Source organism: Rana temporaria, chromosome 11 (genome assembly GCF_905171775.1).
Source record: "Rana temporaria chromosome 11, aRanTem1.1, whole genome shotgun sequence".
Taxonomy (NCBI): Eukaryota; Metazoa; Chordata; class Amphibia; order Anura; family Ranidae; genus Rana; species Rana temporaria.
The window spans coordinates 68,112,417-68,132,016 of NC_053499.1; positions in this window are offsets into that span (position 1 = coordinate 68,112,417).

The window sequence follows — 19,600 nt, forward strand, 5'->3', positions numbered from 1 at the left end:
CTATATCTAACTTTTTATTCTTTGTATAGAACGTTGATTAGAGTAAGCAGGCAATGTAATAGTAAACTATTGTACGTACCAAGTTAGCTGTGTTTTTACAAAACAGTGATACAGTTATATAAAATGTAATAGGTGTCAACAAGATGATCTTGTTTTGCAGAGCCAGAATTTTAATTTTGGAGTTTTACATAAGCTTTGGCTTCATAGGGGGGCCAAACGTACAGCTGGGAGGAAGAATGCAGGAGAAAGGCAAATGGTAATTAATCCTGCTTGTCTCTTACCCCCACATCAAACATTTGACACTTGTTATTCAGGCAAAGGGGTACCTTCTAACATTTTCTCAATTTTTAATTGCATTTCAGCTAAGGCTCAAAGAAGCTCCTCCTATAGGCCTTTGAGCTGTTTTGAGCTTTTACTTTTCTCTGCCTGTTATTTCCATTTCAGTGTCCATGCACACTATCTACGTTTTCAGTTTAGTGGCAGGGGAGTTTACAAGTAGAAAAACATATAACTATAGCTATTGGGGTCCACAGTACCAGTGCTCGGTGTGGCAAGCATTTTTGGGCTAGGATTCCCCTTGATTGAGCACTGTCTGTCTGGAGGACTGATCTAGTTTGGATTGATATCTAATGCTGTTTATCAATGGCATTCCGGTGAGTGCATATTGGTGAAGGAAGCGCACCACAGTCACTTTATATGAAAGAGCACTGGAGTCACTGTATACGTTTGTGTTGCTACACTGGGAAGTGTCACCTTTAGAAGACTTTTCTTTAACCACTTAAGCCCCGGATCATAATGCTGCCCAAAGGACCAAGGGGTTTTTACAGTTCGGGACTGCGTCGCTTTAACAGACAATTGCGCGGTCGTGCGACGTGGCTCCCAAACAAAATTGGCGTCTTTTTTTCCCCACAAATAGAGCTTTCTTTTGGTGGTATTTGATCACCTCTGCGGTTTTTATTTTTTGCGCTATAAACAAAAATAGAGCGACAATTTTGAAAAAAATGCAATATTTTTTACTTTTTGCTGTAATAAATATCCCCCAAAAACATATATAAATTTTTTTTTTTCCTCAGTTTAGGCCGATACGTATTCTTCTACCTATTTTTGGTAAAAAAAAATCGCAATAATCGTTTATCGGTTGGTTTGCGCAAAATTTATAGCGTTTACAAAATAGGGGATAGTTTTTTTGCATTTTTATTTATTTATTTTTTTTTACTACTAATGGCGGCGATCAGCGATTTTTTTTGTGACTGCGACATTATGGCGGACACTTCGGACAATTTTGACACATTTTTGATAATTTTCACAGCAAAAAATGCATTTAAATTGCATTGTTTATTGTGAAAATGACAGTTGCAGTTTGGGAGTTAAACACAGGGGGTGCTGTAGGAGTTAGGGATCACTGTGTATGTGTTTACTAGTGTAGGGGGGTGTGGCTGTAGGAATGACATCATCGATCGTGTCTCCCTTATAAAGGGGATGACGCGATCGATGCGCCGACACAGTGAAGCACGGGGAAGCTGTGTTTACACACGGCTCTCCCCGTTCTTCAGCTCCGGGGAGCGATCGCGACGGGGCGGCTATAAACGAATAGCCGCGCCCTCGTCCCGGATCGCTCCCCGAGCGGACCCGACCTCCGCATGTACCGGGGGGGGTCCCGATCGGACCCCCCACCCACGTCTAGCAGAGGACGTACAGGTACGTGATTGTGCCTGTCCGTGCCATTCTGCCGACGTAAATGTACATGAGGAGGTCGGGAAGTGGTTAATTTGTCATGATGTTTTTTCACGTGTACTTTTTGATCTTTATGTAAATTTTTATGAACCCTTTAAAATCATGTGTATGATGTTTTGTACTGTAAACATATATATATTTTTTTCACATCTATTTTTGGTATATAATTGCTAAATATTTTCAACGCTGCACTTTGAGTTTTATGTAGTAGAATACATTTTGACCCAAATTTATGAAGAAATTAGATTTTATTGGATATGTTTCACAACAGAAAATATATATTATTATTTTTTTTCAAAATGTGCATTTTTTTGTTTAAAAGAAAAAGAAAGAAAAAAAAAAACCTGTAGAAATCAAAATACCACCAATGGAAAGATGTATTTGTGTGTAAAAATGATAAAAATGTAATTTGTGTAGTGTTGCATGATGGCAATTGCTAGTTAAAGTAGCACAGTGCTGAATAGCAAAAAATGCTGTGGCCTTGAAGGGGGTAAAACCTTCCTGGGGGGGGGGGGGGGGCGGTCAGAACTGAAAAAAAAAAAAAAATGCATTTAACTGACTAAAATGTCTTTAACTACTTTAGTCTCGGGCCATAGTAAAAAGACGGCCTCCAGGTGGCTCTATAAATCCGGGAGGCGCTCTTTTTACTGTCTCGGGTCCTCCGGCCACTGGGGGGCGCGCGCCGGCGCGTCACCGAGGTGTCGATGCGCGTGCCTGGCGGCCGCGATGTCTGCCAGGTACCCGCGATCGGCAGTGACAGAGCAGGGACGTGGAGCTCTGTGTGTAAACACAGAGCTCCACGTCCTGTCAGAGAGAGGAGACCGATGCTGTGTCCCTTGTACATAGGGACACATCATCGGTCACCTCCCCCAGTCAGTCCCCTCCCCCCACAGTAAGAATCACTCCCAGGATACACATTTAACCCATTCTTCGCTCCCTAGTGTTAACCCCTTCCCTGCCAGTCACATTTATACAGTAATCAGTGCATTTTTATAGCACTGTATTAATGTGAATGGTCCCAAAAATGTGTCAAAAGTGTCCGATGTGTCCGCCGCAATATCGCAGTCCTGACAAAATTTGCAGATCGCCGTATAACTAGTAAAAAAATAAATAAAAAAAATTTCAGAATTCTATCCCCTATTTTGTAGCCACTATAACTTTTGCGCAAACCAATCACTATATGCTTAATGTGATTTTTTTTTTTTTTTTTACCAAAAATATGTAGAATACATATCAGGCCTAAACTTCGAAAAAATATATATATTTTTTAAAAAAATGGGATATTTATTATAGCAAAAAGTAAAAAATATTGTATTTTTTTTTCAAAATTGTCACTCTTTTTTTGTTTATAGCGCAATAAATAAAAAAAGCAGAGGTGATTGAATACCACCAAATAAAAGCTCTATTTGTGGGAAAAAAAAGGACGTAAACTGTGTTTGGGAGGCACGTCGCACGACCGCGCAATTTTAATTTAAAGCGACGCAGTGCTGAAATTTCGCCTGGGCAGGAAGGGGGTATATGTGCCCAGTAAGCAAGTGGTTAATGAAATATTTTAATATTTCATAAACAGCCAGTAAATACTTTTTGTAGCTACTTTTCACATGATTTTTGGGTTTTCCTCACCACTGATTGAAAAATAGTTTGTGTTTTACAGAGTTGGAATCAGAACAAGACTCATCTCTCCTGAGCTTTTCCTGCTTCCCAGTTTGAAATGCACATACAGAGAACTGGATCCAGGGTAGAGCATCATCTCTAAGCAGGCTTGGAGTTTTATAAAGACCAGAGTAGGGATGAGCTCAGGCATGTTCACACCCTAGCCTAAACCCACTTGAGCAATGCTGCTAGAAAGTTGTCACTGCACACCACCAATAATAAGCAGCCAAGGCATTCACCACCACACAGACTCAAGTATACAAGGGGTGTATATGCCACTGCCAGTATGCGGTGACAGCTTCCTGGTGGGACTGCCCAGAGGCGATTCAGTTCACATGTGTTGCGCTATATAAGTTTCTCACTCACTCACTCACTGCTCAAGGGAGGCTTACACTAGAATTCAAACACACCAAATACACCTGAGCTCATCCCTGGCCCAAAGCCGTCAGACCTGCTTCAGTTGGTCTTGTCAGCCAGTCCTGTTTAAAAACATAAAATGAAAATAAAATGAAAGTCAAAATTTTAGTCCATATAGATCAGGGGTCTCCAAACTTTCTAAACAAAGGGCCAGTTTACGGTCCTTTAGACTTTAGGGGGGGGGGGGGCCAGACTAGGGCCATTGGGAGAAGAAAATGTCCCGGTAACCAGTGGGAGTAAATAATACCATATCTTTGGTGTCAGTGGAAGGACTAGTGCCCCATCATTGGTGTCAATGGAAAGAATTGATGGTGTCAGTTGGAGGAATAGTGCCTCATTGGTGTCAGCAACAAGAATTATGCCCCATTGGAGTTGGGTGGAACAATTCCCCAAGGGCCGCATTAAGGCAAGCAAAGGGCCGCATCTGGCCCCAGGGCCGCAGTTTGGAGACCCCTGATATAGATGGTCAATGCCCATCCCCAAAAAGCAGTTGATAACCACTAATTAAACAATGGTCACCTAATCAACCCAAAATTGAATTGCATAAGGTTATAAATATCTGATATTCACAGCTAATTACAGACAGTAGATGGTGGTCAGAAGAACATTATTGATACAAACCCCAAACACTTATTAACATTCAAATTTTCCTAACTTGTATGTTAATGTCTATGGAGGCAAGAAGCTGAAGATACCTCCAGACACCCTTTATGCTGACTTTATCAATTTAAAAAAAAAGCAGGTGCCGATAAATGTTATTCCAGTCCGACACTTGCTCCCATGGAAATGAATGGCCAGAGAGGTCTATAGCCATTCACAGATATGATGATTGTATCAGCTCATGTTTGTGAGAGCATTAAAGTGGTTTTAACAGTTTTTTCCCCTTGTAAAACACTCCACTAACTGCCACCCCCCCATCCCTAAATGCTTACCTGACTCACCTTAGTGATTGAGCACTATTCTAGTTGCAGCACTTTCCTCTCTGCCTGGTTTTATAGGAAACACTAGCAGCAGCCAGAGCCATAGCCTCATCCTGTGTCACTTAAAACCACTATAGCCCCGGAGGATTTGGCTGCCCAATGATCGGGCCATTTTTGCGATACAGCATTGCGTCGCTTTAATCGACAATTGAGCGGTCGTGTGACATTGCACCCAAACAAAATTTACGTTCTTTTTTTCCCCACAAATAGAGATTTCTTTTGGTGGTATTAGATCACCTGTGCGTTTTTTTGTTTTTTTTTGTGCTACAAACAAAAAAAAGAGCGAAAATTTTGAAAAAAATCAATATTTTTTACTATTTGCTATAATAAATATCCCCCAAAAATGTATATATATAAAAAAAAAATTCTTTCTAAGAAAAATAGTGGAGGAGAGTAAAAAAAATCCCAAGAAATTCTTTAACCACTTCAGCCCAGGAAGATTTTACCATAGCACGTTTTACAATTTGGCACTGCGTCGCTTTAACTGACAACTGCGCAATCGTTCGACTTTGTACCCAAACAAAATTTGCGTCCTTTATTTCCCACAAATAGAGCTTTCTTTTGGTGGTATTTGATCAGCTCTGCAGTTACATTTTTTTGCACTATAAACCAGAAAAAAGCATCAATTAAAAAAAAAACGATATTTTTTAATTTTTTGCTATAATAAATATCCCTAATTGAAAAAAAATTTTAAGAAATTCTTCATCAGTTTAGGCCGATATGTATCCTTCTACATATTTTTGGTAAAAAAAAAAACGTAATATGTGTATATTGATTGGTTTGCGCAAAAGCTATAGTGTCTACAAAATAGGGGATAGTTTTATAATATTTTTATTAATATTTTTTATTAATATTAATGGCGGTGATCTTCGACATATCATCATGTTTATCATGACTGCGAAATTATGGCGGACACATCCGACACTTTGACGCTATTTTTGGACAATTGTCATTTATACGATTAGTGCTATAAAAATGCACTGATTACTGTGTAAATGACACTGGCAGGAACGGGGTTAACCACTAGGGGGTGAGGAAGGGGTTAAGTGTGTCCTAGGGAGTGATTCTAACTGTGGGGAGGGGCTGGGCTACTAGTGACATGACAGTGATCACTGCTCTCGATGACAGAGAGCAGTAGATCTCTGTCCTGTCACTAGGCAGAGCAGGGAAATGCCTTGTTTACATAGGCATCTCCCTGTTCTGCAGCTCCGTGACATGATTGCGGGACACTGGTGGACATTGAGTCCGCGGGTCCTGCGGGCACGGTCATGGAGCTTGCACGCATGCCGGCAATTTCAAAGCAACGTACATATACGTTGCTTTGTGCAGCTGTGCCATTCTGCCGATGTATATCTACAGACGGCGGTCGGCAAGCGGTTAAACAGAGCAGGAAAGCGTAACCTATTTTTTATCTTTATTAAAAAAAAAATTGCCCTTATTATCACTTTAAGGACATCTTTACTCTAACTACTTAGCAGTTCTAGGTAGGACATGTTTCCAGTTCTTTAATTGTAGCACTCTGCAGCTGGCTATTCCCAGCCAAGCTCATTGAATGTCTATCATCTGCTACAATATGGAGCCTTCTCTTCTTTTTTTCTAGGAAACAGTTAATATCAAAGGACAAAGAATTAATAAAGAATCACAATTCTGAATGCGTCATATTGAAGCGCAGGTTTTTTTTGTGACTGTGTTAAAAGATCTTTTAAATATTCCGAATATCTAATTACAGCTTTTCCCCCACAATGCTTCTATCTGAGGAATAAAGGAGGTTATTGTACATAAAATGATACAGTACTTAAAGGCACGCACTGCTTAAATAATAGGTCACTGACATCTAGCCCTTGTGTTTTCTGCATTTTGTCTTCTTAACAGCCTAATACAGAATATGTTAAGAAAGGGCAGATAAAATATTATTGTGTATTAACCTCCTGCAACTTCTCTAAGGGTTCATGATCCTTAGAAATAGATTTAAATGTACCCTCTAAATATAAATGTACATTATAGAATCATAATAGTTACATTTTTAGTTGAATATAAAGTACAACAAATCTGGTTCTATTTGTCTGGCCATACACAGCAATTTGTAACTAGCAAGTGACCTATTTGAGCTTACTTAATGTGTAAAATACAAGTGATGATGAGCAAGAATGACTACTTATGTTACTGACAGTTACAGATATTTTCAACTATAGCTTGTTCACAGATTTTGTTTCTCTGTGCATGGATAAGAAAACATTGCACAACTCAGGTTAGAAATTGCATGGCAAGTCTGTGCACATATCAGTTGATTTTGAATAGAATTATTCTAAATATTTATTATAGTCACAAAAAAAAAAAAAAAATCTAAATTAACTCTTTTAAATATTAGTTATCTTAAAGGAACACTAAAGGTTCGTTTTTATTAGATCAATTGATTGCTGTAAGCTAGAGCATTTAAATATCACTTACCTCGTTTTTCCTTTTGACCTCCAAAATACAGTAATCCAGGTTTGAAAATGCCATTTCCTGTCACTCCTCTTCTTGCTTTCCACCAGCATCTGAGCCGTTTTGCATGGTGGAAAGCAGAATGTGCTCACCCCCTCCCTATGACTACAGCCCTGTGTGAAGATGCTCTCTTATCCCTCACAGGCATGGAGGCTAAGCCTAATGGGAACTGTAGTTCCCATTAGGCCGTGATGTAGCAAGAATGAGTGTGCACCGCAAACCAAGAAGTCAGTGAGAATAATGATTCAGAAGTGACGGAGGTGAATAAAACAGCTCGATTTCAACAGGTATCAAACTAGTTATAATGCAAAACATTATTTTTTTTAACTTGATCAGCTACTGTCAGACTTTAATTTAAGAGGAAAATATTTTTGTCTTTACAACCCCTTTAATGAAGGCCTCTTGAGCTCCTTAGGGAAGGAGAGCCTTGACTGATGGGGGCATGGCCAGGTACAAGACAAGGTGGTGGTCACCCAAGGATTGGTTATTTTGGGGGATGGGATGGGCCTGAGCTCGGGTAAAAGGATCGCCCCAGGGAATTCTGGGTCTTTTCGGAAAACGTACTTGGAAGAGCTGTCCACCCTCCCGCCCCATTTTTCTATGGTATGTCACAGCTTGCTGCGGTTTTCTTGACCTTGCCAGCATAAAATGGCTGTAATGGGCCATGCCCTTGATGGAAGTCAGAGGTACGCGGCCTGTCCAGCACTTATGGTAAGGACATGCCCCTCCCCCTTTGGAATTGTTTGCTCACAGTACAACTGTGACTGGCACTGGTTGAATTTTTTTTACATGTTATGTTTGGATTTAATAAAGCTGTGGCCTTGCCCTTTCCAACCTAATGGTTGTAAGAGTGTTTATTTAATAGGGTGAGGGGGCAAGGGGGAAGGTTTATATACATCTATGTTACAGCAATGGTACCTGGGCTCATTGCGCCTCAGCAGTCATGAGAAATATAGCATATACATATTTAGTATATGTGAAAGACCTGTGCATTATCAAAGACACCTTTTAATTTACAAATATAAAAATAGGTAAGGTATTCACAAATGGTAGAGAACAACCTGCTCATTACAAATCTCCAAAGGAACAGCCAGAAGACCTCCAGATGGATTTGGAAGATGTCACACAGTACTAAAGATGCTAATGCATTTCGAGGGTGCCCCCTCTTCATCAGAGCAAAACTGTTGCTCTGATAAAGAGGGCACCTTTGAAATTCTTTAACATTTGTAGGGCTTTGTGACATCTGAAGGCACCCACATCAGTTCTGGCTGTTCCTCTGGAAATTTGTGACGAGTATGTTGTTTTCTACCATTTGTCAGTACATTACCTATTTTATCTTTGAAAATAAAAGGTGTCTTGGTTAATGCACAATACTAATGTGCCCTCTTGTTCTTTCAATCTTGTATATATTCTATGACTCGGTGAAAAAAAAAGAATATTTTTTTCCAGTGCTATTGAGACATCTCCAGGCGTCATAGAGTTCCTGAACATGCAAGGTTGATTGGAGTGAGTGGACGTGCCTGAGGGAATTGGACGTGGAGTCCATGTGGGGGTCTGGAGGGAGATTAAAGTCCCTGTAGATCAAAAGAAAGCCTTGTTGCACCCGTCTCGCCTTTTTAAGGACTTGATTTAAAAAGCGTATTTGATACCTGTTGGGTGCATACACATTAACCACCGTATAGGTGGTGGAATTGATATCACATACAAGGATGTGATAGCGACCCTGAGGGTCAGCGATTTCACTATGCAACACAAAAACAACCGTGTCTCTGATTGCAGTCAGGACTCGCTTTTTAGCAGAGGTGCTTGCAGTGAAAATGTAAGGGAATTTAGGGTGAGTACATTTGGGCATCTTCTGGCTATGAAAGTGAGTCTCCTGGGTACAGAGGACATCACATCTGTGTTGAGTTGCTTCATTCCAGAGTGACTCTCTTCACCAGGTGATTAAGCCCTTTGGCGTTAATAGTCAAAAAAGTGACAGTCATCTTGGAATGCGCATAAGTTCCAGTAAGCAAATAGTGTGTGTGTGTGTGTGTAACACTTACATTAGGAGGCATGGATCCCCATACCAGTATGATGTTGACCTCAGCATCCAGGTACGCCTGGGCAGGCAGGTATTCATCCACTCGACTTCCAGCAGATAAGAAGGAAACTGCATAATCAACTGCAAAATCCGTTATTAAACCATTTAACAAACAAAAGGTAATGAAAAAAGAAAAAGTCATGTCGACCATTATGTAGCGGTAAGCTACACTAATTGAAAGGGGTAAAAAGTCTAGCTTAACAGGTTGTCTCCAAAACAGTGACAGAAAAGAAACCTTAGGAGATCAATTCGCCCATACGCTGCCGTTAGCGGTGTGTGCAAGCATTTTTGGAGTTGACCAAATTCCATCCCTCCGCGGTGCGATTTGGGTTGTGATTGTTGGAATCTTGGGGAGGGTCATCTGGGATGATATGCCACGATTTAAGTAGATCCAAGCCTTTGGCGAGGGTGTCCACTGTGTGCTCTTTTCCATCATTGGTTGGGAACCCCTATCTATAGGTAATCGTATTGTTTCGTAGAGCCTTGGAGATTGTATTGAGGTTTCTCCTCCTCTGCAGCGTAAATTGAGACAGGTCAGTGAAGAACTGTAAATCCTCATATTGTGCTGGGATAAGATCTTTGTTGCGTGCTGCAGACATCAAACGTTCCTTCACATGAAAAAAAATGCAAACGCATTATAATGTCCCTTGGCACCTTATCTGGTAGATAAGCGGGTTTTGACAACCTGTGGATCCTGTCTATTGTGACATCCATTTCTGTGAGGTCAGGAAGGCTAGAGGTAAATACATTTGGCTGGAGATAAAAAAGCGCTTGTATACAAGTGGGGCGGCAGTGGAGTCCTCCCAAGGGACTCCGCCCCACTTGTATACAAGCGCTTTTTTATCTCCAGCCAAATGTAAGTTTGATAGCTGCAAAAAAATAATTTTAAGTTTTTCAAGACGGGATTACGCTATGTGGCCACTTTTTTCTCTTATCTCTATATACAATTGACACACTGTGAGAAAATCAGCCTGGGGATACCATTTCCAGCACAGCTCCCAGTTTCTTTCCATTCACCTATCCTACAGAAGATATGATGACCGGCTAACGTGCGACTCTGCCAAGGATCGTTTATGACAGTCATTTTAAGTCTTCTTTGAATTATGGTGGCATATGTCATCTTAAGTCAACGTGCTCTGGTAAGCCTGCATTGCTTTCGGAGGTGGAATTATCACATTGGAGAAGTCACTTATTTCATTCATTCACTCATTCACTTGATTGACTTTTTTGATGTATGCAAACGTTTTCATCTAGCAACAGTCGATCAAATCAGCTTTATGTTTTGTTACTAATCAACAGGCGCAACAGTTCACTTTGCATCACGTGCCAGCGGCACATTTTTTGTTCCTTGGGGAAAAGGACTTTCAAAGCTCTTACTGGCCGTCGTAACCTTAATCAGAACCAGAGGCGTTCGCCTACATGACTACTTGGGTGACCTGCTACTACTTTCACAAAGCAAGGAGCAACTGTTGACACATCGGGCCCTGGTCATAGCCACTCTGACCGAGTTTGGTTGGCTACTAAACAGAGAGAAGAGTCACCTAGAGCCTACTCAATCTCTAATCTTTCTCGGTGCCCAATTCAATACAGCTCAGAGTACCATCTCATTGCCCCTGGAGAAAATCCCAGTAGTTTGGGACAGAATCCGTCGCGCTCTAGAGTCTCCTTTCCTCAAAGCCTCGCAATGCCTCAACATAATAGGCACCATGGTCTCCACGGTTCCTATGGTGAAATGGGCACAGTGGAAGATGCGGCCCTTCCAGAAGGGCTTTCTCCAGCAGTGGGATCCGAGATCTCGGGATCAAGTGTTTCGGATAACCTTGCATATGCGGGAAAGTCTTCCCTGGTGGCTACTACGGAAAAAAAAATAAAAAAACCTCCTCAACTGCCATTCCCTAGCTCCTGTATCTTGGATCACAATCACATCGGACGCCAGAAACACAGGTTGGGGGGCTCTCTGCCTGAAGGAGGTATCCCAAGGGAAGTAGGACTTTCCGTCCCGGAAGGTAATATCCAATGTCCTGGAACTCCGTGCAGCCTTTTGTTTCCTACAAGCCTTTCTTCACTTAATAAAGGGGTCCTCAGTCCTCCTAAGGATGGACAATACGTCAGCAGTATCGTATATCAAGAGACAGGGAGGCACTCACAGTCTGTCTCTACTGAGGGAGGTAAATCCAATCATGTCTTGGGCTTAGACACACTTGACAGATCTGACAGCTGTATACCTTCCCGGAGCTCAGAATCTACAGTCGGATTTTCTCTCGAGAACATCTCTCGACAACGAGTGGTCTCTCCACAACTAGGTTTTCAATTGGATCCTGTCCATGAGTTTTTCACCGGAAGTAGATCTGTTTGCATCTCCATGCAACTTCAAGCTGGAGAAGTATTACACCAGATGCCGCTGTCCCCAGGGCTTCAGGGTGGATGCCTTAACGGATCAGTGGAGGTTCCGCAGAGCTTATGTCTTTCCTCCAGTCCTGGTCATCCTCCGGTTTCTATCGAGACTCAGGTGGGAGGAGGCTGAGGTAGTGGCGATAATTCCATACTGGCCCAACAGGCCATCGTTTCCGTTGCTGTTCCAACTGAGTTTCTGGAATCCAGTTCTGCTCCCATCCAGACCAGATCTCCTGTTGCAAGGATCGACCCCTCACCCGTGTCCAACCCATCTGCATCTGATGGCCTGGTTCTTGAGAGGGGAAGGTTGGAAGTGTTAGGGTGTCCAAGCGGAGCCATCTCTACTTTATTGAACGCTAGAAGATCAGGCACCAATAAGGTCTACCAAAGAATTTGGTCAAAATTCTCAGACTACACCTCTTCCATGGATGGTTCTAGTGATCCCAGAATTCAAGTTTCGGCTATCTCCGCTTTTACAGGTATATCTTGGGCTAGACACATCCTCGTTAGGCAATTCTTTAAAGGAGCTATGAGGCTAAGACCTCTAAGAAAACCGAAGTTCTCCAAGTGGGATCTTCCTCTAGTCTTGGACTTTTTTCTCAGATTTTCGACACACAGACCAACTATCGATCAAGGATCTTTCCCTCAAGGTGGTCTTTCTAGTAGCCATAACATCAGCTAAGAGGGTTTCCGAAATCGGTTTGTTAGGATCCAAAGAACCTTTCCTTACATTCTTCCCGGATCGTGTCGTAATGATCCCTATGCTAGGTTCTAAACCAAAGGTGTCATCGGTTTTTCATGAGAACCAGGAAATCGTCCTCCCCACTTTTCGGTCTTCTGAGAACTCTAATGCTCATCCTTTGGATGAACGGAGAAGTTTTAAAGCAATATCTGGAAGCTACAGCATCTTTTCGCCAATCTGATCATCTATTTGTTTCCTTTCATGGGAAAAACAGGAATGCGTGCTTCCTCCAGATCCATTGCGGCGTGAATCGTCCAAGCTATCCAAGGGGTTTATAGGGCGAAAGGGTTGGCTCCTCCGGAAGTGGTAACCGCTCATTCTACTCTGAGCATTTCCACATCATGGGCGGCTGCCCGGCATGTTTCCCCAGATGTGATCTGTAAAGCGGCCTCTTGGTCGTCGTTAAACACGTTTATGACACACTATTGCGTAGGACCGGCTTCTTTATCGTCAGTTAATTTTGGTTTACATGTTCTATCTGTTGACAATGTCAATTAAACCTTTTCTTGAACCAGCAATTGCCCACCCGGGTGTGTAGGGCTAGTCATTTCCCACACGTAGGCTGCCATGGAGTCTGTCAGGAAAAGAGAAAATGTATATGAAATACTTACCGTAATTTTCCTTTCCTGATGGACTCCATGGCAGCAGGAGTTCCCTCCCTTTGCTGGAGTAGGCTATATTATGGAACACAGTCTATGGCTAGAAGCAAAGCTTTATGGGAGTAGGGTCCTATGAGGTATGAGAGGCGGGATTAACCCACTTGTAGGCTGCCATGGAGTCCATCAGGAAAGGAAAATTACGGTAAGTATTTCATATAAATTTTCCCTTTTCTTTCCTTTTAAAGCTCATTTGTGTTCTGTTTACCCCAAATGCACTTATGAAGATGGTGTCGGTGGTCAAGAAGATTATGGTGACCGTAGACTTGAAATCAAGCATATTCACTTTCAATGTTACTGTAATTTACAAAGTATTACTTGGGAGCATCAAACAGCAAACCCCTATACCTTTGCAGGGGTCTATGCTAAATACCAAATATTCCCAGACTCTGCTTCCAATGCTACCAGCTGGTGAAACATGGGGTCCACAAAATCGATGCCATATGAATAATAGAAGACGTGAATTTTCATTTTTCAAAGTTAATTTTCAAATTATTACCTGAGAGCGTCATGTAGAAAAACCCTTACTTTTTTCAAGGGGTGTATGCTAAATACCAAATATTACCAGACTCTGCCTCCAATGCTACTTGCTGGTGAAACATAGGGTCCACACAGTCTATGTCAGGTGAATAATACAAGAATGCATCTTTAAGTAGTTAGAGAATGCATGCTTAAATAACACATATAACAGTATCAAGCAGTACCAATATCACTAGTGCTTTGGGTGGTGTATAGGTGGCTAAGGTGTATGCTATAGAAGTGTTCACCAATCAGTGGTCCAAAAAAATATTGGTGGTCTCCAGGGGTTCTGCCGCAAATCAACATTGTGACAGATGTATACCACCCAATTGTGTTTCCTGTGTTGTTTTCAATGCACCCTGACTGTCAATCCTGTCTGCATGTATTGATACCTGATGTCTCCTCTGTAGTTACGGCTCTTGTGAACTCAAAGGGAGATGCCAGGAGTGGTGCATAGAGTGGGAGGTGAAGAAGGAGAGGACTTCCAATGGCAGCGCTGATCACAGACTGTGGGAGGGAGCACAGAGCTTGAGCACATGGCTGGATAAAGAGGTGAGAGCCAATAAAGAGTCTGTGTAAGACAGCAGTGTGATTCAGAGTGCGAGGGGCAGAGAGCCAGCGCATTGTGTGTATAAGGCAGCAGTGTAATCCATGGGCAGGGGGCAGAGAGCCAGAGCATTGTGTGTATAAGGCAGCAGTGTAATCCAGGGGGAGGGGGCAGAGAGCCAGAGCATTGTGTATATAAGGGAGCAGTGTAATCCAGGGGGAGAGGGCAGAGAGTCAGAGCATTGTGTGTGTATAAGGCAGCAGTGTAATCCAGGAGGAGGGGGGCAGAGAGCCTGAGTATTGTGTATAGAACATGTAAGATTCATGTTAGTGGTCCACAGGATTCAAAATCGTGAGTTTAATGAATCTGTCAAGTATGAAAAGTTGGTGACCACTGTGCTATAGTATGTGGGCAAAGCTAGTTAGAGTTTACATTGGTGTATGCATTCCTATTCCTAAATATGTAAACATTGTTTTATGCTTTAAACTACTCTTTAAATAAACATTATTTACAGTACTTATCACATTCTATACAGTAACAGTGCTCCAGTGTTCATCTTTGTGATCTGTGATCTGTGTGGGCAGTATACAAAGCAATAAATGCTTTGATTATGTGTCTCAGGTTGAGTAATCACCTAGGTGAACCTGAGACACATAATCAAACTGTTAGATGTGTCTCTGAATAACTCCCTGGTTTCAATTATTATAGCTAATTACGAAAAAAAAAAGTAAAACCCTTAAGATGGTTTTGTATCTCTGGTCAAAAATGGGGTACTTTTAAATTATTTTACATATAAGAAGATAACAGAATGAATTAGGTATCTAGGGAATCACTTTTCTTTCTATTGATTGTATTTAACATAAAAGCAATTTGTGCAAACGAGTGCAGCATTGATTGGCCAATTATTTGGATATTCAGCATAGATTGGCATCAATATGGATATCCTAGAAATTGTAAAATAATTTGGCCCATTTTCAGTTCATAGGCTTCCACATTTTCTATTAATGCTATACTTACATACCTTCACCTATAGAGTGCTAATCAGATGTGACTATTTTTGGAAACACAATTGCCAAAGCTTCTGGGCAGATCTGTGCCTTTAACTGACAAGTCTTAATGCTAGTTGTCAGTATTTCTTTTCATTTTTCACCTATTGTGCTGTAATTTAACATAAAAGCCCATGTATGTTATCAGATCATGTTACAAACACAACCAAGCAGTTATAGTCTGCTCAAGGGCTCCCTATTACCTGACTATGTTTTTGTAACTCTTTGGAAACCAAGGAGATTCTGGGCTATTATGCTGCCTGCCTATCTTTTGGACAATCCTGTGCAATAAAGATTCTTAAAGTGATACTAAACACACACCGTTTAATGTACACAGTCCCTTTGTTTCCTGTATATGGATGATGGCACTGTAATTATTTTTATTGCAAAAACATCTAAGTATCTTCTATCTAATCGATACACAACTGTCACACGACTCAGCTCTCCCCCAGCATATCTGCAGGGAAACATAAGCAGGAGGAGCTTCTAGTTCTCTGCTGCTGGTCACATAAAAAAAAAAGCAGCCTTTGGAATAAAGAGTAAAAATTAATTATTAATATCAATATACTGCTTAAATTGTCATACAAAAATATATTTGTGGGGTGTGGGGGAGTAGGACGGCATTTACCACTGTGTATATGCACACATGTGTGACTCTATAGTCACATTGGTTGCTCAGATGACATAAGAAGGAAATGCTCAGTATATAAACTCAATAAAAGCTGAGTATGCGCAGAACTGCCAACACTGCTCTGCAAATCCCTATCTGAATTGGGCATATAGAGAACCGCAGAATCAACCAGGTTTTTTGCAGAATACAGAAAACAAATCTCGAAGTGACTGAGTTAGTATGGACAGCATTTAATACACAATTTATTGATAGTTTTTTATGATGTGGGTCCATAAGTCCCAAGGAGGCCTAAAATCTTCCCAACATTATAAAATACTATCTTGCTACTCAACGTCATCTGGTCTCTTGGTCCACATTGCGCCCATGCAATAAATGGACAGAGATTGAACGTTTCTGGATAGCTCCAATACATACTAACTTGTTGTTATGATCTTGCAATGTGAACGTTGGCAGTGCTCAACTTTTGACTTCTATGCTTTATACAAAGAATATCTGACCTCGCTGTAAAGCTAAATTTCAATTGGTGGTCAAAGCCTCTCGGATGATCTCTTTTGTAGGTAATCCATCCATTCCTTCAAGCCTTGAGTAGCAGGTGACTTATCCTTTGTTAGCTAAAGGTCTATTTTGCTTTCATATTGTTACATAGTTACATAGGTGTGGTTGAAATAATACACAAGTCCATCAAGTCCAACCTATGTGTGTGATTATATGTCTATTACATTGTATATCCCTGTATGTTGTGGTTGTTCAGGTGCTTATCTAATAATTTTTTAAACTATTGATGCTCCCCGTTGAAACCACCACCTGTGAAAGGGAATTTCATATCCTTACCGCTCTTACAGTAAAGAACCCTCTAGGTAGTTTAAGGTTAAACCTCATTTTATCTAATATTAATGAGTGGCCACGTGTCTTATTAAACTCCCTTTTGCTGAAAAGTTTTATCCCTATTGTGGGGTCACCAGTAGGGTATCTGTAAATTTAAATCATATCCCCTCTCAAGCTCTCTTCTCCAGAGAGAATACGTTTAGTGCTAGTAACCTTTCTTCATAAGTAATGTCCTCCAGTCCCTTTGTTTGTTTTGTTGCCCTTCTCTGTACTGGCTCCATTTCCAGCACATTCTTCCTGAGGACTGGTGCCCAGAAATGGACAGCATACTCCAGGTGCAGCTGGACCAGAGTCTCTTGAGTTAATCCACTTTTTAATGCATGCCAATATTCTGTTTGCTTTGTTTGCAGCAACTTGGCATTGCATGTCATTGTTAAGCCTGTCATCTACTAGGACCCCTAGGTTCTTTTCCATCCTTGATTCCCTCAGAGGTTCTTCCACCAGTGAGTAGATTGCATTCTTATTTTTGCCACCCAAATGCATTATTTTACATTTTTTCCCGTTAATTTGTTCAGATTTTCTTGCAAGGTTTCCACATGCTGAAGAAAAGTTATTGCTGTGGTTAGCTTAGTATCATCCGCATATACAGAGATTGAACTGTTTATCACATCCTCCAGGTCGTTTATGAATAAATTAAATAGGATTGGTCCCAGGACAGAACCCTGGGGGACCCCATTTCCACCCCTGACCATTCTGAGTACTCCCCATTTATCACTACCCTCTGAACTCACCCTTGTAGCCAGTTTTCAATCCATGTACTCACCCTATGGTCCATGCCAACGGACCTTACTTTGTACAGTAAACGTTTATGGGGAACTATATCAAATGCTCACCTCCTCATGGAAGATTAATAGATTGGTCTGGCAAGAACAATTCTACATGAATCCATGCTGAGTACTGCTAATGATACCGCTTTCATTACTAAAACCTTGAATATAGTCCCTTATCATCCACTCCAAGAGCTTGCATACCCTCAATGTTAGGCTAACTGGTCTGTCAGGGGTGGTCTGGTACTTACTTGACTGAGTTCTCTAAGGCCCCCCGGGTGCAAGCCATCTGGTCTCGGTGAGTTATTAATGTTACATTTTTTTAAGTCTAGAATTTTTCAATTCTGTCCTCTGTTAGCCATGAGGGTACTTCCTGTGACATGTCATGCAGTTTTGGTTAGTGAAGCCCCCGATCCCCTCGTGAAGGCTGAGGAGAACAACAAATTCAATACCTTTGCCATCTCAACATAACCAGATTCCCTTCCTCATTCTTTATAGGGCCAATATTGTCTGTCCTCCCTCTTTTACTGTTTATAGACTTAACTGGTTCCCGACCATGTCACGCAGATATATTGAGGCACAATGGCACTCCTGGGTGAAATCCCATCCGGGTACGTCCTATCACTTTTTCGGCCACCAGACTGTGCGAGCGAGGACCCGATGCGTGTGGCCGGCGGGCACGATCGTCACCGGCCACGCGCGATCGTGTGCAGATCTTTTAGTCGCTTCCTCTCTGGACAGATGGTGGATCCAGAAGGTTCCAGGGAATGGATGATTATCTGGGTAATGAGTAATCATAAACCCTTGCTGTAACTCCTCCAGGCATTCTAATATTAGGTACAGGCTGCTATCTGTCCTCTCACATCTTCAGTCATCCCCAGGGAAAGCTGTGCTGTGTGCTGGACAGGAAGCGACTAAAAGATTTGCACCCCTGGTTTCATGGTCTGTGGATATAAGCCTGATTGATCCACCTCCGTAGGGTGAGTTGGGTCCACATCTAACGGTAAGAGTACCCATTTCTCTCCTTTATTACCTAAAGGTAAAGGCACTCCCGGGTGATAATATGTGTATACAACATCTATTTGAAAGACAGCTGGGTATGACAACAACAGTTGGTCATCTTCCCACATTTTGGCTTATTTCTGATGTTTGTCTATGGACTACTCAGTTATTTTGACCATTAGCACTGGACTATTACTGCATTGAAATTGTTCAACGTAGGGATATATGGACACATCCCGTCCAGTATCATCATTGATATATTAGAGATCTGGGGCCGGATTCAGAAAGAAATGCCTATCTTTAGGCGGGCGTAGTGTATCTCAGATACACTACGCCGCCGTAACTTAGAGCGGCAGGTCCCGTATTCACAAAGAACTTGCACGGCGGCGTAGTGTAAATGGGCCGGCGTAAGCCCGCCTAATTCAAGCTAGGCATGTAGTGGGCGTGTTGTATGTTAATGACTCGTGACCCCACGTAATTGCCGCTCCTAACGAACGGCGCATGCGCCGTCCGTGAAAGTATCCCAGTGCGCATGCTCCAAATTACGCCGCAAATAGTCAATGCTTTAGACGTGAACGTAACTTACGCACAGCCCTATTCGCGTACGACTTACGCAAACGACGTAAACGACGCAAAATTCTACACTGTCCCAACATCCATACTTAACATTGGCTATGCCTCATATAGCAGGGGTAACTTTACGCCGAAAAAAGCCTTACGTAAACAAAGTAAATCAATGCGCCGGGCGCACGTAAGTTTGTGAATCGGCGTATCTAGCTCATTTGCATATTCTACGCGTAAATCTACGGAAGCGCCCCTAGCGGCCAGCGTAAATATGCACCCCAAGATACGACGGCGTAGAAAACTTACGCCGCTCGTATCTAGGCAACAGTGAGGCGTATCTGATTATATGAATCAGGCGCAGAGATTCGACGCCTCACACTCAGAGTTACGATGGTGTATCTGGAGATACGCCGTTGTAACTCCTTTGTGAATCTGGGCCCTGAGGTTTCATATGTTTTATATAGTCGCAAATGTTATTTATTCACACAGGATTTTA